Source organism: Patagioenas fasciata, unplaced genomic scaffold (assembly GCF_037038585.1).
Source record: "Patagioenas fasciata isolate bPatFas1 unplaced genomic scaffold, bPatFas1.hap1 Unplaced_34, whole genome shotgun sequence".
Taxonomy (NCBI): Eukaryota; Metazoa; Chordata; class Aves; order Columbiformes; family Columbidae; genus Patagioenas; species Patagioenas fasciata.
Window position 1 is genome coordinate 410,108 of NW_027288750.1, and position 13,527 is coordinate 423,634.

A 13,527-nucleotide genomic window follows, 5' to 3' on the forward strand; every position below is an offset into this window, starting at 1 on the left:
CAGGGACCATTGTGACATTCTGGGGACCTCCCTTTGTCCCCAGGGCCCAATGTGGCACCATGAGGACCCCCTTTGTCACTGGGGCTCATTGTGACATCCCAGGACCCCAATTTGTCCCCAGGGCCCATTCTGACATCCCGGGGACCCCCCTTGTCCCCATGGCCCATCGTGGCACCGAGGGGACCCCGCCTTTGTCCCCAGGGACCATTGTGACATCTTAGGGACCCTATTGTTCCTGGGGCCCATTGTGACGTCCCAGGAACCCTCGTTGTCTGCAGGGCCCATTGTGACATTCTGGGCACCCCCTTTGTCCCCAGGACTCACTGTGGCACCATAGGGACCCCCTTTGTCACTGGGGCCCATTGTGACATCCCAGGACTCCACTTTGTCCCGAGGGCCCATTGTAGACACCATGGGGACCACATTTGTCCCTGGGGCCCATTGTGACATCCCAGGACCCCCCATTGTTCCCAGGGTCCATTGTGACATTTTGGGGACCCCGTTTGTCTCCAGGGCCCGTTGTGACACCATGGGGACCCCCCCTATGTTCCCAGTGCCCATTGTGACATTCTGGGGACCCCCATTGTCCCCAGGGCCCATTGTGACATTCAGGGGACACCCCTTTGTCCCCAGGGCCCATTGTGACACCGTCAGGTTACTCATGTCCCCAGGGCCCGTTGTGACCTCCTGGGGAGACCCCATTGTCCCCAAGGCCCATTGTGGCACCATGGGGACCCCCTTTGTCACTGGTGCCCATTGTGGCATCCCAGGAACCCCCTTGTCCTCAGAGCCCATCGTGACATCCCAAAACCCCCCATTGTCTCCAGGGCCCATTGTGACATCCTGGGGACCCCCCTTTGTCCCCAGGGCCCATTGCGACACCATGGGGACGCCACTTGTTCCCAGGACCCATTGTGGCATTCTAGGGACTCCGGTTTCCCCATGGCCCATGGTGAAACCGTCAGGATACCCCAGGTCCCCAGGGCCCATTGTGACCTCCTGGGGAGACCCCATTGTTCCCAAGGCCCATTGTCGCACCATGGGGACCTCTTTTGTCCCCAGGGCCCATTGTGACATCCCAGGACCCCACTTAGTCCCCAGGGCCCATTGTGGCACCATGTGGACCCCCTTTGTCTCCAGGGCCCCTTGTGACATCACAGGACGCCTCTTTGTCCCCAGGGCCCATTGTGACACAGTGGGGACCCCCCTGTCCCCAGGGCCCATTCTGCCATCCTGGGGACTCTCTTTGTCACCAGGGCCCATTGTGATATCCTGGCGACCCCCGCTTTGTCCCCAGGGCCCATTGTGAACATCCTGGGGACCCCCTTTGTCCCCAGGGCCCATTGTGACATCCCTGGACCCCCCATTGTCCCCAGGGCGCATTGTGACATTCAGGGGACCCCCCTTTGGCCCCCGGGGCCCATTGTGATATCGTGGGGACCGTCTTTGTCCCCAGGGCCCATTGTGACACCATCAAGACCCCTCTTTGTCCCCAGGGCCTATTGTGACATACTGGGGACCCCCCCTTGTCTCCAGGGCCCATTGTGACGTCCGAGGACCCCCCCTTGTCCCCAGGGTCCATTGTGAACATCCTGGGGACCCCCTTTGTCCCCAGGGCCCATTGTGACACCGTGGGGACCCCGCTTGTCCTCAGGGCCCATTGTGACATTCAGGGGACCTCTCTTTGTCCCCAGGGCCTATTGTGACATCCTGGGGAACCCCCTTGTCTCCAGTCCCATTGTGATGTCCCAGGACCCCCCATTTTCCTTAGGGCCCATTGTGAAATCCGGGGGAACCCCCCCTTTCTCCTCAGGGCCCATTGTGACGTCCTGGGGACCCCCCTTTGTCCCCAGGGCCCATTGTGACGTTCAGGGGAACCACCTTTGTCCCCAGGGCCTATTGTGACATCCTGGGACACCCCCTTTGTCCCCAGGGCCCATTGTGACGTCCCAGGACCCCCCATTGTTCCCAGGGCCCATTATGAAATCCTGGGGACCCCCCCTTTGTCCCCAGGGCCCATCGTGGCACCATGGGGATCCCACCTTTGTCCCCAGGGCCCATTGTGACAGGGTGGGACCCCCCTTGTTCCCAGGGCCCATTGTGACATCCTGGGGATCCCCCATTGTCCCCAGGGCCCATTGTGACATCCTTAGGATGCCCTTTGTCCCCAGGGCCCATTGTGATATCCCAGGACCCCACCTTGTCCCCAGGGCCCATTGTGACATCCTGGGGACCCCCTTTGTCCGCAGAGCCCATTGTGACATCCTGGGGAGCCCCCTTTGTCCCCAGGGCCCATTGTGACATCCTGAGGACGCCCTTTGTTTCCAGGGCCCATTGTTATGTCCAAGGACCCCCCGTTGTCCCCAGGGCCCATTGTGACATCCTGAGGATGCCCTTTGTCCCCAGAGCCTATTGTGACATCCTGGGGACCCCTCTTTGTCCCCAGGGCCCATTGTGACAGGGTGGGACCCCCCTTGTCCCCAGAGCCCATTGTGACATCCTGGGGACCTCTTTGTTACCAGAGCCCATTGTGATATCCTAGGGACCCCCGCTTTGTCCCCAGGGCCCATTGTGACATCCTTGGGACCTCATTTGTCCCCAAGGCCCATTGTTGTACCATGGGGACCCCCTTTGTCCCCACGGCCCATTGTGACAGCGATGACAGCGGTGTCAGTGATCAGGACACGGAACCACGGGCGCAGCTCCATGCGGTGCTTTATTCCAGCGCTGGGAAACCCGGGGTTCGCACCCAGAGCTTCCAACAGCTGATTCAGACTCCCCCTTATTTATACAAGTTGGTCACATACATATTCCTTATGACCCCTGACAACCATTAGCACATCCCACACCTATTCTAACACAAACTGTCTGTCTAAGAGATGTTAAGCAACATTCGCATGTTTATCAGTTATTTCTAAGGTACCAACTTGAAAAGAATATATCATAAATGTATGTCAGCCTTAAGAATAAGGCTTGGTTGCAGCTACCTGCTTTAAAAGAATATATCATAAATGTATGTCAACCTTAAGAATAAAGCTTGGTTACAGCTACCTGCTTTAGAAGAATATATCATAAATGTATGTCAGCTTTAAGAATAAGGCTTGGTTACAGCTACCTATAAAGAATATATCGTAAATGTATGTCAACCTTAAGAATAAGGCTTGGTTACAGCTACCTGCTTTAGAAGAATATATCATAAATGTATGTCAACTTTAAGAATAAGGCTTGGTTACAGCTACCTTTAAAAGAATATATCATAAATGTATGTCAACTTTAAGAATAAGGCTTGGTTACAGCTACCTATAAAGAATATATCGTAAATGTATGTCAACTTTAAGAATAAGGCTTGGTTACAGCTACCTTTAAAAGAATATATCATAAATGTATGTCAACTTTAAGAATAAGGCTTGGTTACAGCTACCTATAAAGAATATATCATAAATGTATGTCAACCTTAAGAATAAGGCTTGGTTACAGCTACCTGCTTTAGAAGAATATATCATAAATGTATGTCAACCTTAAGAATAAGGCTTGGTTACAGCTACCTGCTTTAAAAGAATATATCGTAAATGTATGTCAACCTTAAGAATAAAGCTTGGTTACAGCTACCTGCTTTAAAAGAATATATCGTAAATGTATGTCAACCTTAAGAATAAGGCTTGGTTACAGCTACCTGCTTTAGAAGAATATATCATAAATGTATGTCAGCTTTAAGAATAAGGCTTGGTTACACCTACCTATAAAGAATATATCATAAATGTATGTCAACCTTAAGAATAAGGCTTGGTTACAGCTACCTGCTTTAAAAGAATATATCATAAATGTATGTCAGCTTTAAGAATAAGGCTTGGTTACAGCTACCTTTAAAAGAATATATCGTAAATCTACGTCAACTTTAAGAATAAGGTTTGGTTACTGTCTTAAAGTTAATCCAACCGTAACAGATCAGTGATACCCAGGGATCCAACCGTAACAGATCAGTGATACCCAGGGATCCAACCATAACAGATCAGTGATACCCAGGGATCCAACCGTAACAGATCAGTGACACCCAGGGATCCAACCGTAACAGATCAGTGACACCCAGGGATCCAACCGTAACAGATCAGTGACACCCAGGGATCCAACCGTAACAGATCAGTGATACCCAGGGATCCAACCGTAACAGATCAGTGATACACAGGGATCCAACCGTAACAGATCAGTGACACCCAGGGATCCAACCGTAACAGATCAGTGATACCCAGGGATCCAACCGTAACAGATCAGTGATACCCAGGGATCCAACCGTAACAGGTCAGTGATACCCAGGGATCCAACCGTAACAGGTCAGTGACACCCAGGGATCCAACCGTAACAGATCAGTGATACCCAGGGATCCAACCGTAACAGGTCAGTGATACCCAGGGATCCAACCGTAACAGATCAGTGATACCCAGGGATCCAACCGTAACAGGTCAGTGACACCCAGGGATCCAACCGTAACAGATCAGTGATACCCAGGGATCCAACCGTAACAGATCAGTGATACCCAGGGATCCAACCGTAACAGATCAGTGATACCCAGGGATCCAACCGTAACAGATCAGTGATACCCAGGGATCCAACCGTAACAGGTCAGTGATACCCAGGGATCCAACCGTAACAGATCAGTGATACCCAGGGATCCAACCGTAACAGGTCAGTGATACCCAGGGATCCAACCGTAACAGGTCAGTGATACCCAGGGATCCAACCGTAACAGGTCAGTGATACCCAGGGATCCAACCGTAACAGGTCAGTGACACCCAGGGATCCAACCGTAACAGGTCAGTGATACCCAGGGATCCAACCGTAACAGGTCAGTGACACCCAGGGATCCAACCGTAACAGGTCAGTGACACCCAGGGATCCAACCGTAACAGATCAGTGACACCCAGGGATCCAACCGTAACAGATCAGTGACACCCAGGGATCCAACCGTAACAGATCAGTGATACCCAGGGATCCAACCGTAACAGATCAGTGATACCCAGGGATCCAACCGTAACAGGTCAGTGATACCCAGGGATCCAACCGTAACAGATCAGTGATACCCAGGGATCCAGCTGTAACAGATCAGTGACACCCAGGGATCCAACTGTAACAGGTCAGTGATACCCAGGGATCCAGCTGTAACAGATCAGTGATACCCAGGGATCCAACTGTAACAGATCAGTGGTACCCAGGGCAGAGCCAGCCAAGGCCCATCCCATACCTGTTCCAGAAGGGAACACCTTGTAAAACCGATCCCATCACTAACACCTGCGGCTGAACTTCATCAAATGCCGAGATCAGAAGTTTCACGGCACCAGCTGCAACCTTGAGGAGACGAGATCGCCAAGATTTCCAGCACAAAGGGGGCGCCAGGCCGGGTTCAACCGCCTTGGCCGCTTGGGTCCCACCAGTTCCTCACAATGAGCCAAAGGGGCAAAGCCCACTGTGAGGAGGCTGAGGAGCCTTCATCCAAAGACCCCAAGGACCCCTCCTCAAATGCACCCAGTGCCACTGCGCAGGAGAACAGGGGGCTCAGGGCTGTGGAAACGGTTCTGAGATCACCTCATGAACATGCACAGTTCTGGGGTCATTATGAACACTTACTGTAATTAACACACTTCCTGTTGTTAAAGGTGTGCGTGTTGGGCCGAGCGAATCTCCCGCGCACCCAGCGCTGTTTCGCTTGTGCTCTCATGAACCCGCGTTTCAAGAACACAATTAAAGAATTGGATTAAACAGCAGCGAGAGCCCGCAACGGGCGACGGCGCCATCGCGGGGCTGCGCGGGGGCTGCACTGCGCAGGCGCGGAGCCGTGTCGGGAAGGGGAGGGACTTCCCGCTGGAAGCGGCACAGCCAATGGGCATCAGGAGGCCGCCTCCAGGCCAATGGCGGCGAGGGACGGGTGCGAGGGACGGTGACGGGCCGGCTGTGTGGCCAATGGCGGTGCCGGGGGGAGCCCGCCCCGGGAGCAGCGGCCCGGCCGTGGCGGTTCGTCCCCTGCTGCCGCCGGAGCGCCGCTGCCACGGGCGGGTCCTGCGGCTGCAGCGGCTGCGGGGGCGGGCGGGGGGCCCGGGGCTGCGGCCCCGCTGGCCGGGGCCGGGCGGTCGCCGTGTTGCCCCCGGGCGGTCGCCGTGTTGCCCCCGGGCGGTCGCCGTGTTGCCCCCGGGCGGCAGTGGGGGGGTCCCGCTGGTCGCCCCCGCAGTTCCGCGGTTGAAAATCCTCCTCACACCGTGCTGGGACCGCGATCGCCGCCAGTTCCGTCCCGGGTGAGCGGCGGGGCCGGATTTGGTTGGTGCGGGGGTTGTGGGGGGCGCGGGGCGGGTCTGGGGGTGCAGGGGAGCTGTGGGGGTTGGGGTGCAGCCGGCAGGAGGGACCAGGTTTGGGGGGCCCTGAGTCCCTTTGCGGGGAGGGGAGGCCCTGCTGACCCTGCCTCCCCCAGCAAATCCCCCTGCGGGGATCCCCCCGCCCCCCCGATCGGTCCCCGCCCCCCGCGACTCCCTCAAGTCCCCCTGAACCTCAATCCCCCTTTTTGACCCCAAAACAGCCCCAAATGTGCCCCCCAATGTCCCTTTAACACACCCTCCCCCCAGCCCCCCCGCACCAAGGCCTCCAGTGTATAAATTAAATGTGTAACATTAAACGCGACATTTGAACGTTAACTAAAAACCAACAAATGTTGACGTTTCGTTGAGGTTTTTGTTGAATTTTGGTTTCACGGAAGGGAGCGTTGTTGGAAATTTACTGCGATTAATGTTTTGCTTTAAAAACTTTTTGTATCTCAGAAGTGACCTGAACAGTTTGATAAAGAACATTTCAAATTAAATTGATTTCCCATTAAATTTCTTGGGATTAAACGTCCGTCAGAGGCAGTGGTGCTTAAACCCCACTGCATTGGTCCCTCTCCGCATTAAAAATCCATCATTAAACAGTTAAATATTTCCCGTAATTAAACCCCTGTGATCTACATTCTGTAGTTTAAAGATGCGGTGACTGAGCGGTTGAACAGCCGATATCGCTCTGAGCGCGTGGCTCAATCTCTTGATTCATCTCAGTTCATCCCCACCAACCCCGTCACCGTTCATGGGAACGTACCCGGGTGGATGGAGGGGGCGGGCGGTGGGTGTGGGCTCCCTGGGCTTCAGCAAAGCCTCTGACACCGTCTGCACAGCATCCGCACAGCTGAGCTGGGGAGGGGTGCTCTGGGCAGTGGGGAGTGGGGGGTGCAAACTGGCTGAGAGAGAGAAGCCAGAGAGTGGTGGTCAATGGGCAGAGTCCGGTTGAGGCCTGGATCCAGTGCAGGGCCTCAGGGGCCAATATTATTCAATATATTCATTAACGATTCGGATGAGGGAATTGAGTGACTGTCAGCGAGTTTGCTGGGGACACCAAGCTGGGAGGAGTGGGTGACCCTGGAAGCTGTGCTGCCATCAGAGACCTGGACAGGCTGGAGAGCTGGGGGGGGATAACCTGGTGAGATTTAACAAGGGGAAGTGCAGAGTGCTGCACCTGGGCAGGAACAACCCCAGGGTCAGTATAGGCTGGGAATGAGCTGTTAGAGAGCAGGGTAGGGAAAGGGAGCTGGGGTCCTGGGGACAGCAGGGTGACCATGAGCCAGCACTGGGCCCTTGGGGCCAGGAAGCCAATGGGACCTGGGGTGGGTTAGAAGGGGGTGGTCAGTAGGTCAGAGAGGTTCTCCTGCCCCTCTGCTCTGCCCTGGGGAGACCACACCTGGAATCTTGTGTCCAGTTGTGGCCCCTCAGCTCCAGAAGGACAGGGAACTGCTGGAGAGGGTCCAGCGCAGCCACCAAGATGCTGGAGGGAGTGGAGCATCTCCCGTGTGAGGAAAGGCTGAGGGAGCTGGGCTCTTTAGTTTGGAGAAGAGGAGACTGAGGGGTGACCTCATTAATGTTTATAAATATATAAAGGGTGAGTGCCAGGAGGATGGAGCCGGGCTCTTCTCAGTGGCAAACTAGGATAGGATGAGGGGCAATGGGATCAAGCTGGAACACAAGAGGTTCCACTTAAATTTGAGAAAGAACTTCTTCCCAGTGAGGGTAACAGAGCCTGGCCCAGGCTGCCCAGGGGGCTGTGGGGTCTCCTTCCCTGCAGACGTTCAAACCCCCTGGACATGTTCCTGTGCGACCTCTCCTGGGCGTTCCTGCTCCAGCAGGGGATTGCACTGGATGAGCTTTCGCGGTCCCTTCCAGTCCCAAACACACCGTGATGCTGTGATGCTGTGATTTCTGTGCTAAATCCTTTCCTTTCCCCCCGTGCCAGTGGGGGGGACCCAGAGGACCCGCCCAGGCCCCCCCAGGTTTGTGGGAGCAGCACTGGGGAGGGGGCGCTTTTTCCCCCAGCTACGAATATAGAGACAATTTGTACAAAAGCTCTAAAGTGGGGGGACGGCAACTCGGGGACCCCCCAAACCACCACAGGGGGGGTCCACATCACCCCATGCGCCCCATCACTTTTGGGGTGTCAGAGCCCCCCCCCATGCAGCTGCCCCTCGGGGGTCCTGGGTGGGTTGTGAGGTCCCTGGGGGGCTGCAGGGGAGAAAGGGGGAAACCTGGGTTTGGGGGGGGTCCCAGGGGTTCTTGCGAGTGGGTCTGGGGGGGTCTCAGTGGTTTCTGGGATCCCTGGGGGGTCCCTGAGATCAAAAAGAATTTGGAGGCTGGCGGGGAACTTTGTGAGGGGAAGAGTGGAACATCCCTTTTCCCTCTGTTTCACAGCCCCAGCTCAGCCCCAGCTCCTTCTCAGAGGCTCCGTTCAGCAGGGCCTAAAGCAGTGAACCAGCGATTGGTTTCAGTTCCTTCCTCATGTCCCCCCTGAACCTCCCTCCTGCAGCTGGAAACCAGCACCCTGTGTCCCGTCGGAACAGCCCCGCTCGAAAGCCGCAGGATTACGTGGATCACGTCTCGGCTCAGCGGGGGCCTCGCTTGTGGCCTCTGCTCTGTTGGAGGGAAGAAGGGAGAAGGAAACCATTTCTGTTCTTCGTTCCAAACCAAATGTTTTACCTGGACGTTGGTGCATCTTGAGATGGGCCCTTGAGTCCTCTGCAGCTTCTCAGTCATTCCGAAGTGACCCTTGAACAGTGTTATACCCTGAAAATAAAAGCTTCAGAACAAATGTGAGGCCTTGCTGCTTATTTTAAACACGTTCTTTAAGCTTCAGTGGCTGTTCGCTGCTGCCCTTATCTACGGTCACGCTGAGTAAAGCGGTACAGAAAGCTCAACGCATTCACGAGGTGTTGATGTCGACGTCTCATTGTCCGCGTTCTCTCCGAGAAAGCAAAAGTAACTCCAGACACTGATACCGTCCCAGCTCTGGCGCAAGGGGAAGCTGTGGAAACCACCTTCATGCGCCTGATGTCCCTCGTCCCTTCCCGGCCGTTTTGCTGCAGGGCACCAGACGATCGACACCTCTGGGTTGGTCACGGCCGTGATGGGAGCCGAGGGAAAACGGAAAGGGAAGGCTGGATCCCGTGGGAAATGGGGCCAAGAGTCAAGGACCGTGCTGCTGCTGATCCTCTTCGTCACTCGCTGGGAGGAAGGCGCCCGAGGGAAGGGAGAGAACGGCCACTGATGTCCCCCAGCGCGAGGTGGACGACGGTTCCTGGGGCAAAGAGGTGATCGAGGGCACGTGGGAAGGAAAAGATCCCGAAAACACGACGACAGCCCCGAGATGCCACATCTGGCTTCCCCCGAGCTCCCTCCCGGCTGTGCTCCGCACCTTCTCCTTCATCACCAGCACTTCCCGCCCCGCTGATCGCCCAGCTCGTGTCAGGCGGCTGGAGAACGTGGTTCAGGAACACTGGGCAGGACGGAGCCAGCGGGCAGGACGCGGCCAGCAGGCGCTCGCTGCTCTCCTGGACAGGCCGGCACGGAGCCCTGAGGAGCCCCTGGGTCCTGGTGCCGTGCTGGTCACAGCCTCGTGATGCTGCTGGGCGAGCGTCTCATCCTCCCCTGCTGCTCCTCCCATACAGGTATCTTTTTTCTCATTTCCTCCCCTCTTCTTTTCCTTTCCTTCATCATTTCCCCTTTTTCTGCCTTATACCCCTCTCAAGTCTCTTTCCCTGCTGTCACCTCTTCTTTCTTCCTCTCTCCTTTCTGTTTTTTGATCCCATCTTCCCTCCTGTCTTCATCATCCTCTCTCCATCTCCCTCTCCCTTTCCATCTCCTCCTCTCCTCCATATGTAATTAATATATATCCATATTCACATATTCTATATATTCATATAGAATTCTGTATATTCATGAAATGAATCCATTTCTTGGCTGAGCTGATGGAGTTAGTTCTGTCCTGTCAACCGCAAATCTGAATTCTCAGGACAGGACCAAGTGGGCTGAAAATGCGTTGCCGTGGCGGTCCTGGAGATGTGCCCAATGTGGGACACAATGGGGTCTCCCCGGAGGCTTCGCTTCTCTGCCCTTCCTCCTCCCCCCTTCCCTCAGAACCCCATTCTGGTTTGGGATGAAGGGACCTCTGGAGATCACCCAGTCCAACCCCCCTGCTCCCGCGGGGTCCCAGAGCAGATCACACAGGATCCCAGGGGTCTGAATGTCTCACAGAAGGAGACTCCACACCCGCTCTGGGCAGCCTGGGCCGGGCTCTGGCACCTCCCAGCAAGCAAGTTTCTCCTTACGTTCAGATGGAGCCTCCTGTGTTTCAGTCTGTGCCCGTTGCCCCTCACCCCGGCGCTGGGCACCACTGAACAGAGTCTGCTCCATCCTGACACCCACCTGAGATATTGATCCCATTGATCACATCCCTCTCAGCTTCTCTTCTCCAGCTCAACAGCCCCATCTCTCTCAGTCTCTCCTGATCAGAATGATGCTCCAGACCCCTCAGCATCTCTGTGTCCCTCCACTGGACTCCCTCCAGTAACTCCTTGTCCTTCTTCAACTGGGGAGCCCAGAACTGGACCCAGAACTGCAGATGCAGCTTCCCCAGGGTGGAGCAGAGGGGGAGGATTCACCTCTCTCACCTGCTGCTCACACTCTTCTTAATAAATATCCCCCAGGTACCCTCGGCCTCGTGACCACAAGGACACATTGGTGACTTGTGGCCAACCTGATGTCACCCAGAACTCCCAAGTCCTTCTCGCAGAGCTGCTTTCCAGCGGGTCCACCCCCAAACCGTGCTGGTACTGGACCCCTGCTGCCCCAGGAGGGGCCGGTATCGCCCCGGTATCGCGATGGGTGGCACCGACGGCCCCGGTATCACGACAGCAGCACCGACAGCCCCGGTATCACGACGGATGGCACCGACAGCCCCGGTATCGCGACGGGCAGCAGTGATGGAGCCGGTATCGTGACGGCAGCACCGACGGCCGTGATATTGTGATGGGCAGTGACAGGGGCCCTGGTATCGTGATGGGCAGAACCAACAGCTCCAGTATCGTGATGGGCAGCACTGACGGTCCCGGTATTGCGACGGCAGCACCGACAGCACCGGTATCGCGATGGGTGGCACCAACAGCCCCGGTATCGCAATGGGCAGCAACAACGACCCCGGTATCGCGAAGGGCGGCACCGACGGCCCTGGTATCGCAATAGGGAGCACTGATGGTCCTGGTATCACGACAGGTGGCAACAACAGTGCAGGTATCGTCACAACAGCAGTGACGACGGCCCCAGTATCGTGATGGGTAGCAATGATGGCCCCGGTATCGCGATGGGTGGCACTGACAGCCCCGGTATCGCGATGGGTGGCACCGACGGCCCCGGTATCGCGATGGGTGGCACCGACGGCCCCGGTATCGCGATGGGTGGCACCGACAGCCCCGGTATCGCGATGGGTGGCACCGACAGCCCCGGTATCGCGATGGGTGGCACCAACAGCGCCCTAACGTGGTGCTCATCAGTAAGAAGGGAGGGAAGGGGGTTGCAGGGCAGCCATCGCTCGGGGTCTGCGGGATCTCCCTGTGCTTGTGGGAGCCCACGAGTCTTTGCATCACGCCTTGCGTTTTATTCTCTCTTCCTCTTTCAATTACTTATCTCACTTGGTTTTTTTTATCTTAGCCCATGAGTTTTCTTACTTTTGCTCCTCATATTCTTCATTCCCATCCTACTGAGGGGTGCGTGGGGCTGCTCTGCCAGCCCCGGCTGCCCCACCGCAGCTCCCCAGGCCCTCACGTCTCCCATCCCAGCAACAGCAGTGGCCGCGGCACTGATTTCTTTCCTCTCCCTTTTGCAGCCTCCTTGCGCTCGTCCTCTCCACGCCGATCTCTCCTGGCTTCCTCCAGCTGCTGTGTCCTCTGGGTAAGTGCAGCTCGACCCCTCCCAAGATGCTCTCGAGTTGGCTGGGGTTTCTAAAACAGAGGGAAAAGGGATGTCTCACTTTTCCTCAGGCAGTTTCCTCCCAGACCCCTTTTACCCCCTGCGCTCTCCACAGACCCCAGTTACCGTTTCTGTTCGATGGGGAACATCTCACTGTGCTGTGCATGGCCAAGACGATGAGGACTCTGGACAGGAAATCCCTTCCAAGCGCAGCTTTCCTCTCACCGTTGGGCAGCGACAACAGCCCCGGTATCGCGACAGCAGCACCGACAGCCCCGGTATCGCGACAGCAGCACCAACAGCCCCGGTATCGCGACGGCAGCACCGACGGCCCTGATATTGTGATGGGCAGTGACAGGGGCCCTGGTATCGTGATGGGCAGAACCAACAGCTCCAGTATCGTGATGGGTGGCACCGACGGTCCCGGTATCGTCACGGCAGCACCGACAGCACCGGTATCGCGATGGGCAGCGACAATGGCCCCGGTATTGCGATGGGTGGCACCGACGGCCCCGGTATCGCGATGGGTGGCACCGACAGCCCCGGTATCGCGATGGGTGGCACCGACAGCCCTGGTATCACAATAGGGAGCACTGATGGTCCTGGTATCACAACAGGTGGCAACAACAGCGCTGGTATCGTCACAACAGCAGTGACGACGGCCCCAGTATCGTGATGGGCAGCAACGATGGTCCTGGTAGCGCGATGGGTGGCACTGACGGCCCCGGTATCGCGATGGGTGGCACTGACGGCCCTGGTATCGCGATGGGTGGCACTGACGGCCCCGGTATCGTGATGGGCAGCGACAATGGCCCCGGTATCACGATGGGTGGCACCGACGGCCCCGGTATCGCGATGGGTGGCACCGGCGGCCCCGGTATCGTGACAGCAATAAATCTCAAGACCTCCCAAAATAAATCCCCCTTCCATCCCTCCAGGTGTGACAAGACCCTTAATTAACATTTCATTAATCAAACAACTCAACCCCCCCGTTGTCACAAATCGCTGCATTAACGAACTTCAACTCATTCCAGAACCCAGTTTATTAAGCAAAGCAGAAAGCGCGTTAAATAGAAAGAAAAACACCAAAACCCCTGTTTCTCGGCTCAGATCGGGGCGCTTTACGGCACCATTTTGCCACCATTTCCCTTTCCGGTTCTTCCCACCGCGAGCAGCCGCTGCCCGTTGATCTCACAGCGGCGTTTTTTCCCAATCTCACAGGATTTCAGCCCAA

At 56.3% G+C, this 13,527-nt stretch overlaps 1 long non-coding RNA gene across 3 annotated transcripts; it reads left to right on the top strand.

The window, feature by feature from the left end:
• The first annotated feature begins 5,969 nt into the window (after window positions 1-5,969).
• LOC139826852 (uncharacterized) lies at window positions 5,970-12,687 on the top strand. Of its 3 annotated transcripts, none has more exons than XR_011736981.1 (4): window positions 5,970-6,281; window positions 8,745-9,997; window positions 12,211-12,275; window positions 12,365-12,687. It is a non-coding gene; the product is annotated as an uncharacterized lncRNA (long non-coding RNA). The 3 variants fall into 3 exon arrangements; XR_011736982.1 differs by having other exon boundaries at window positions 12,369-12,687; XR_011736980.1 differs by having other exon boundaries at window positions 12,409-12,685.
• The last annotated feature ends 840 nt before the right edge of the window (window positions 12,688-13,527 follow it).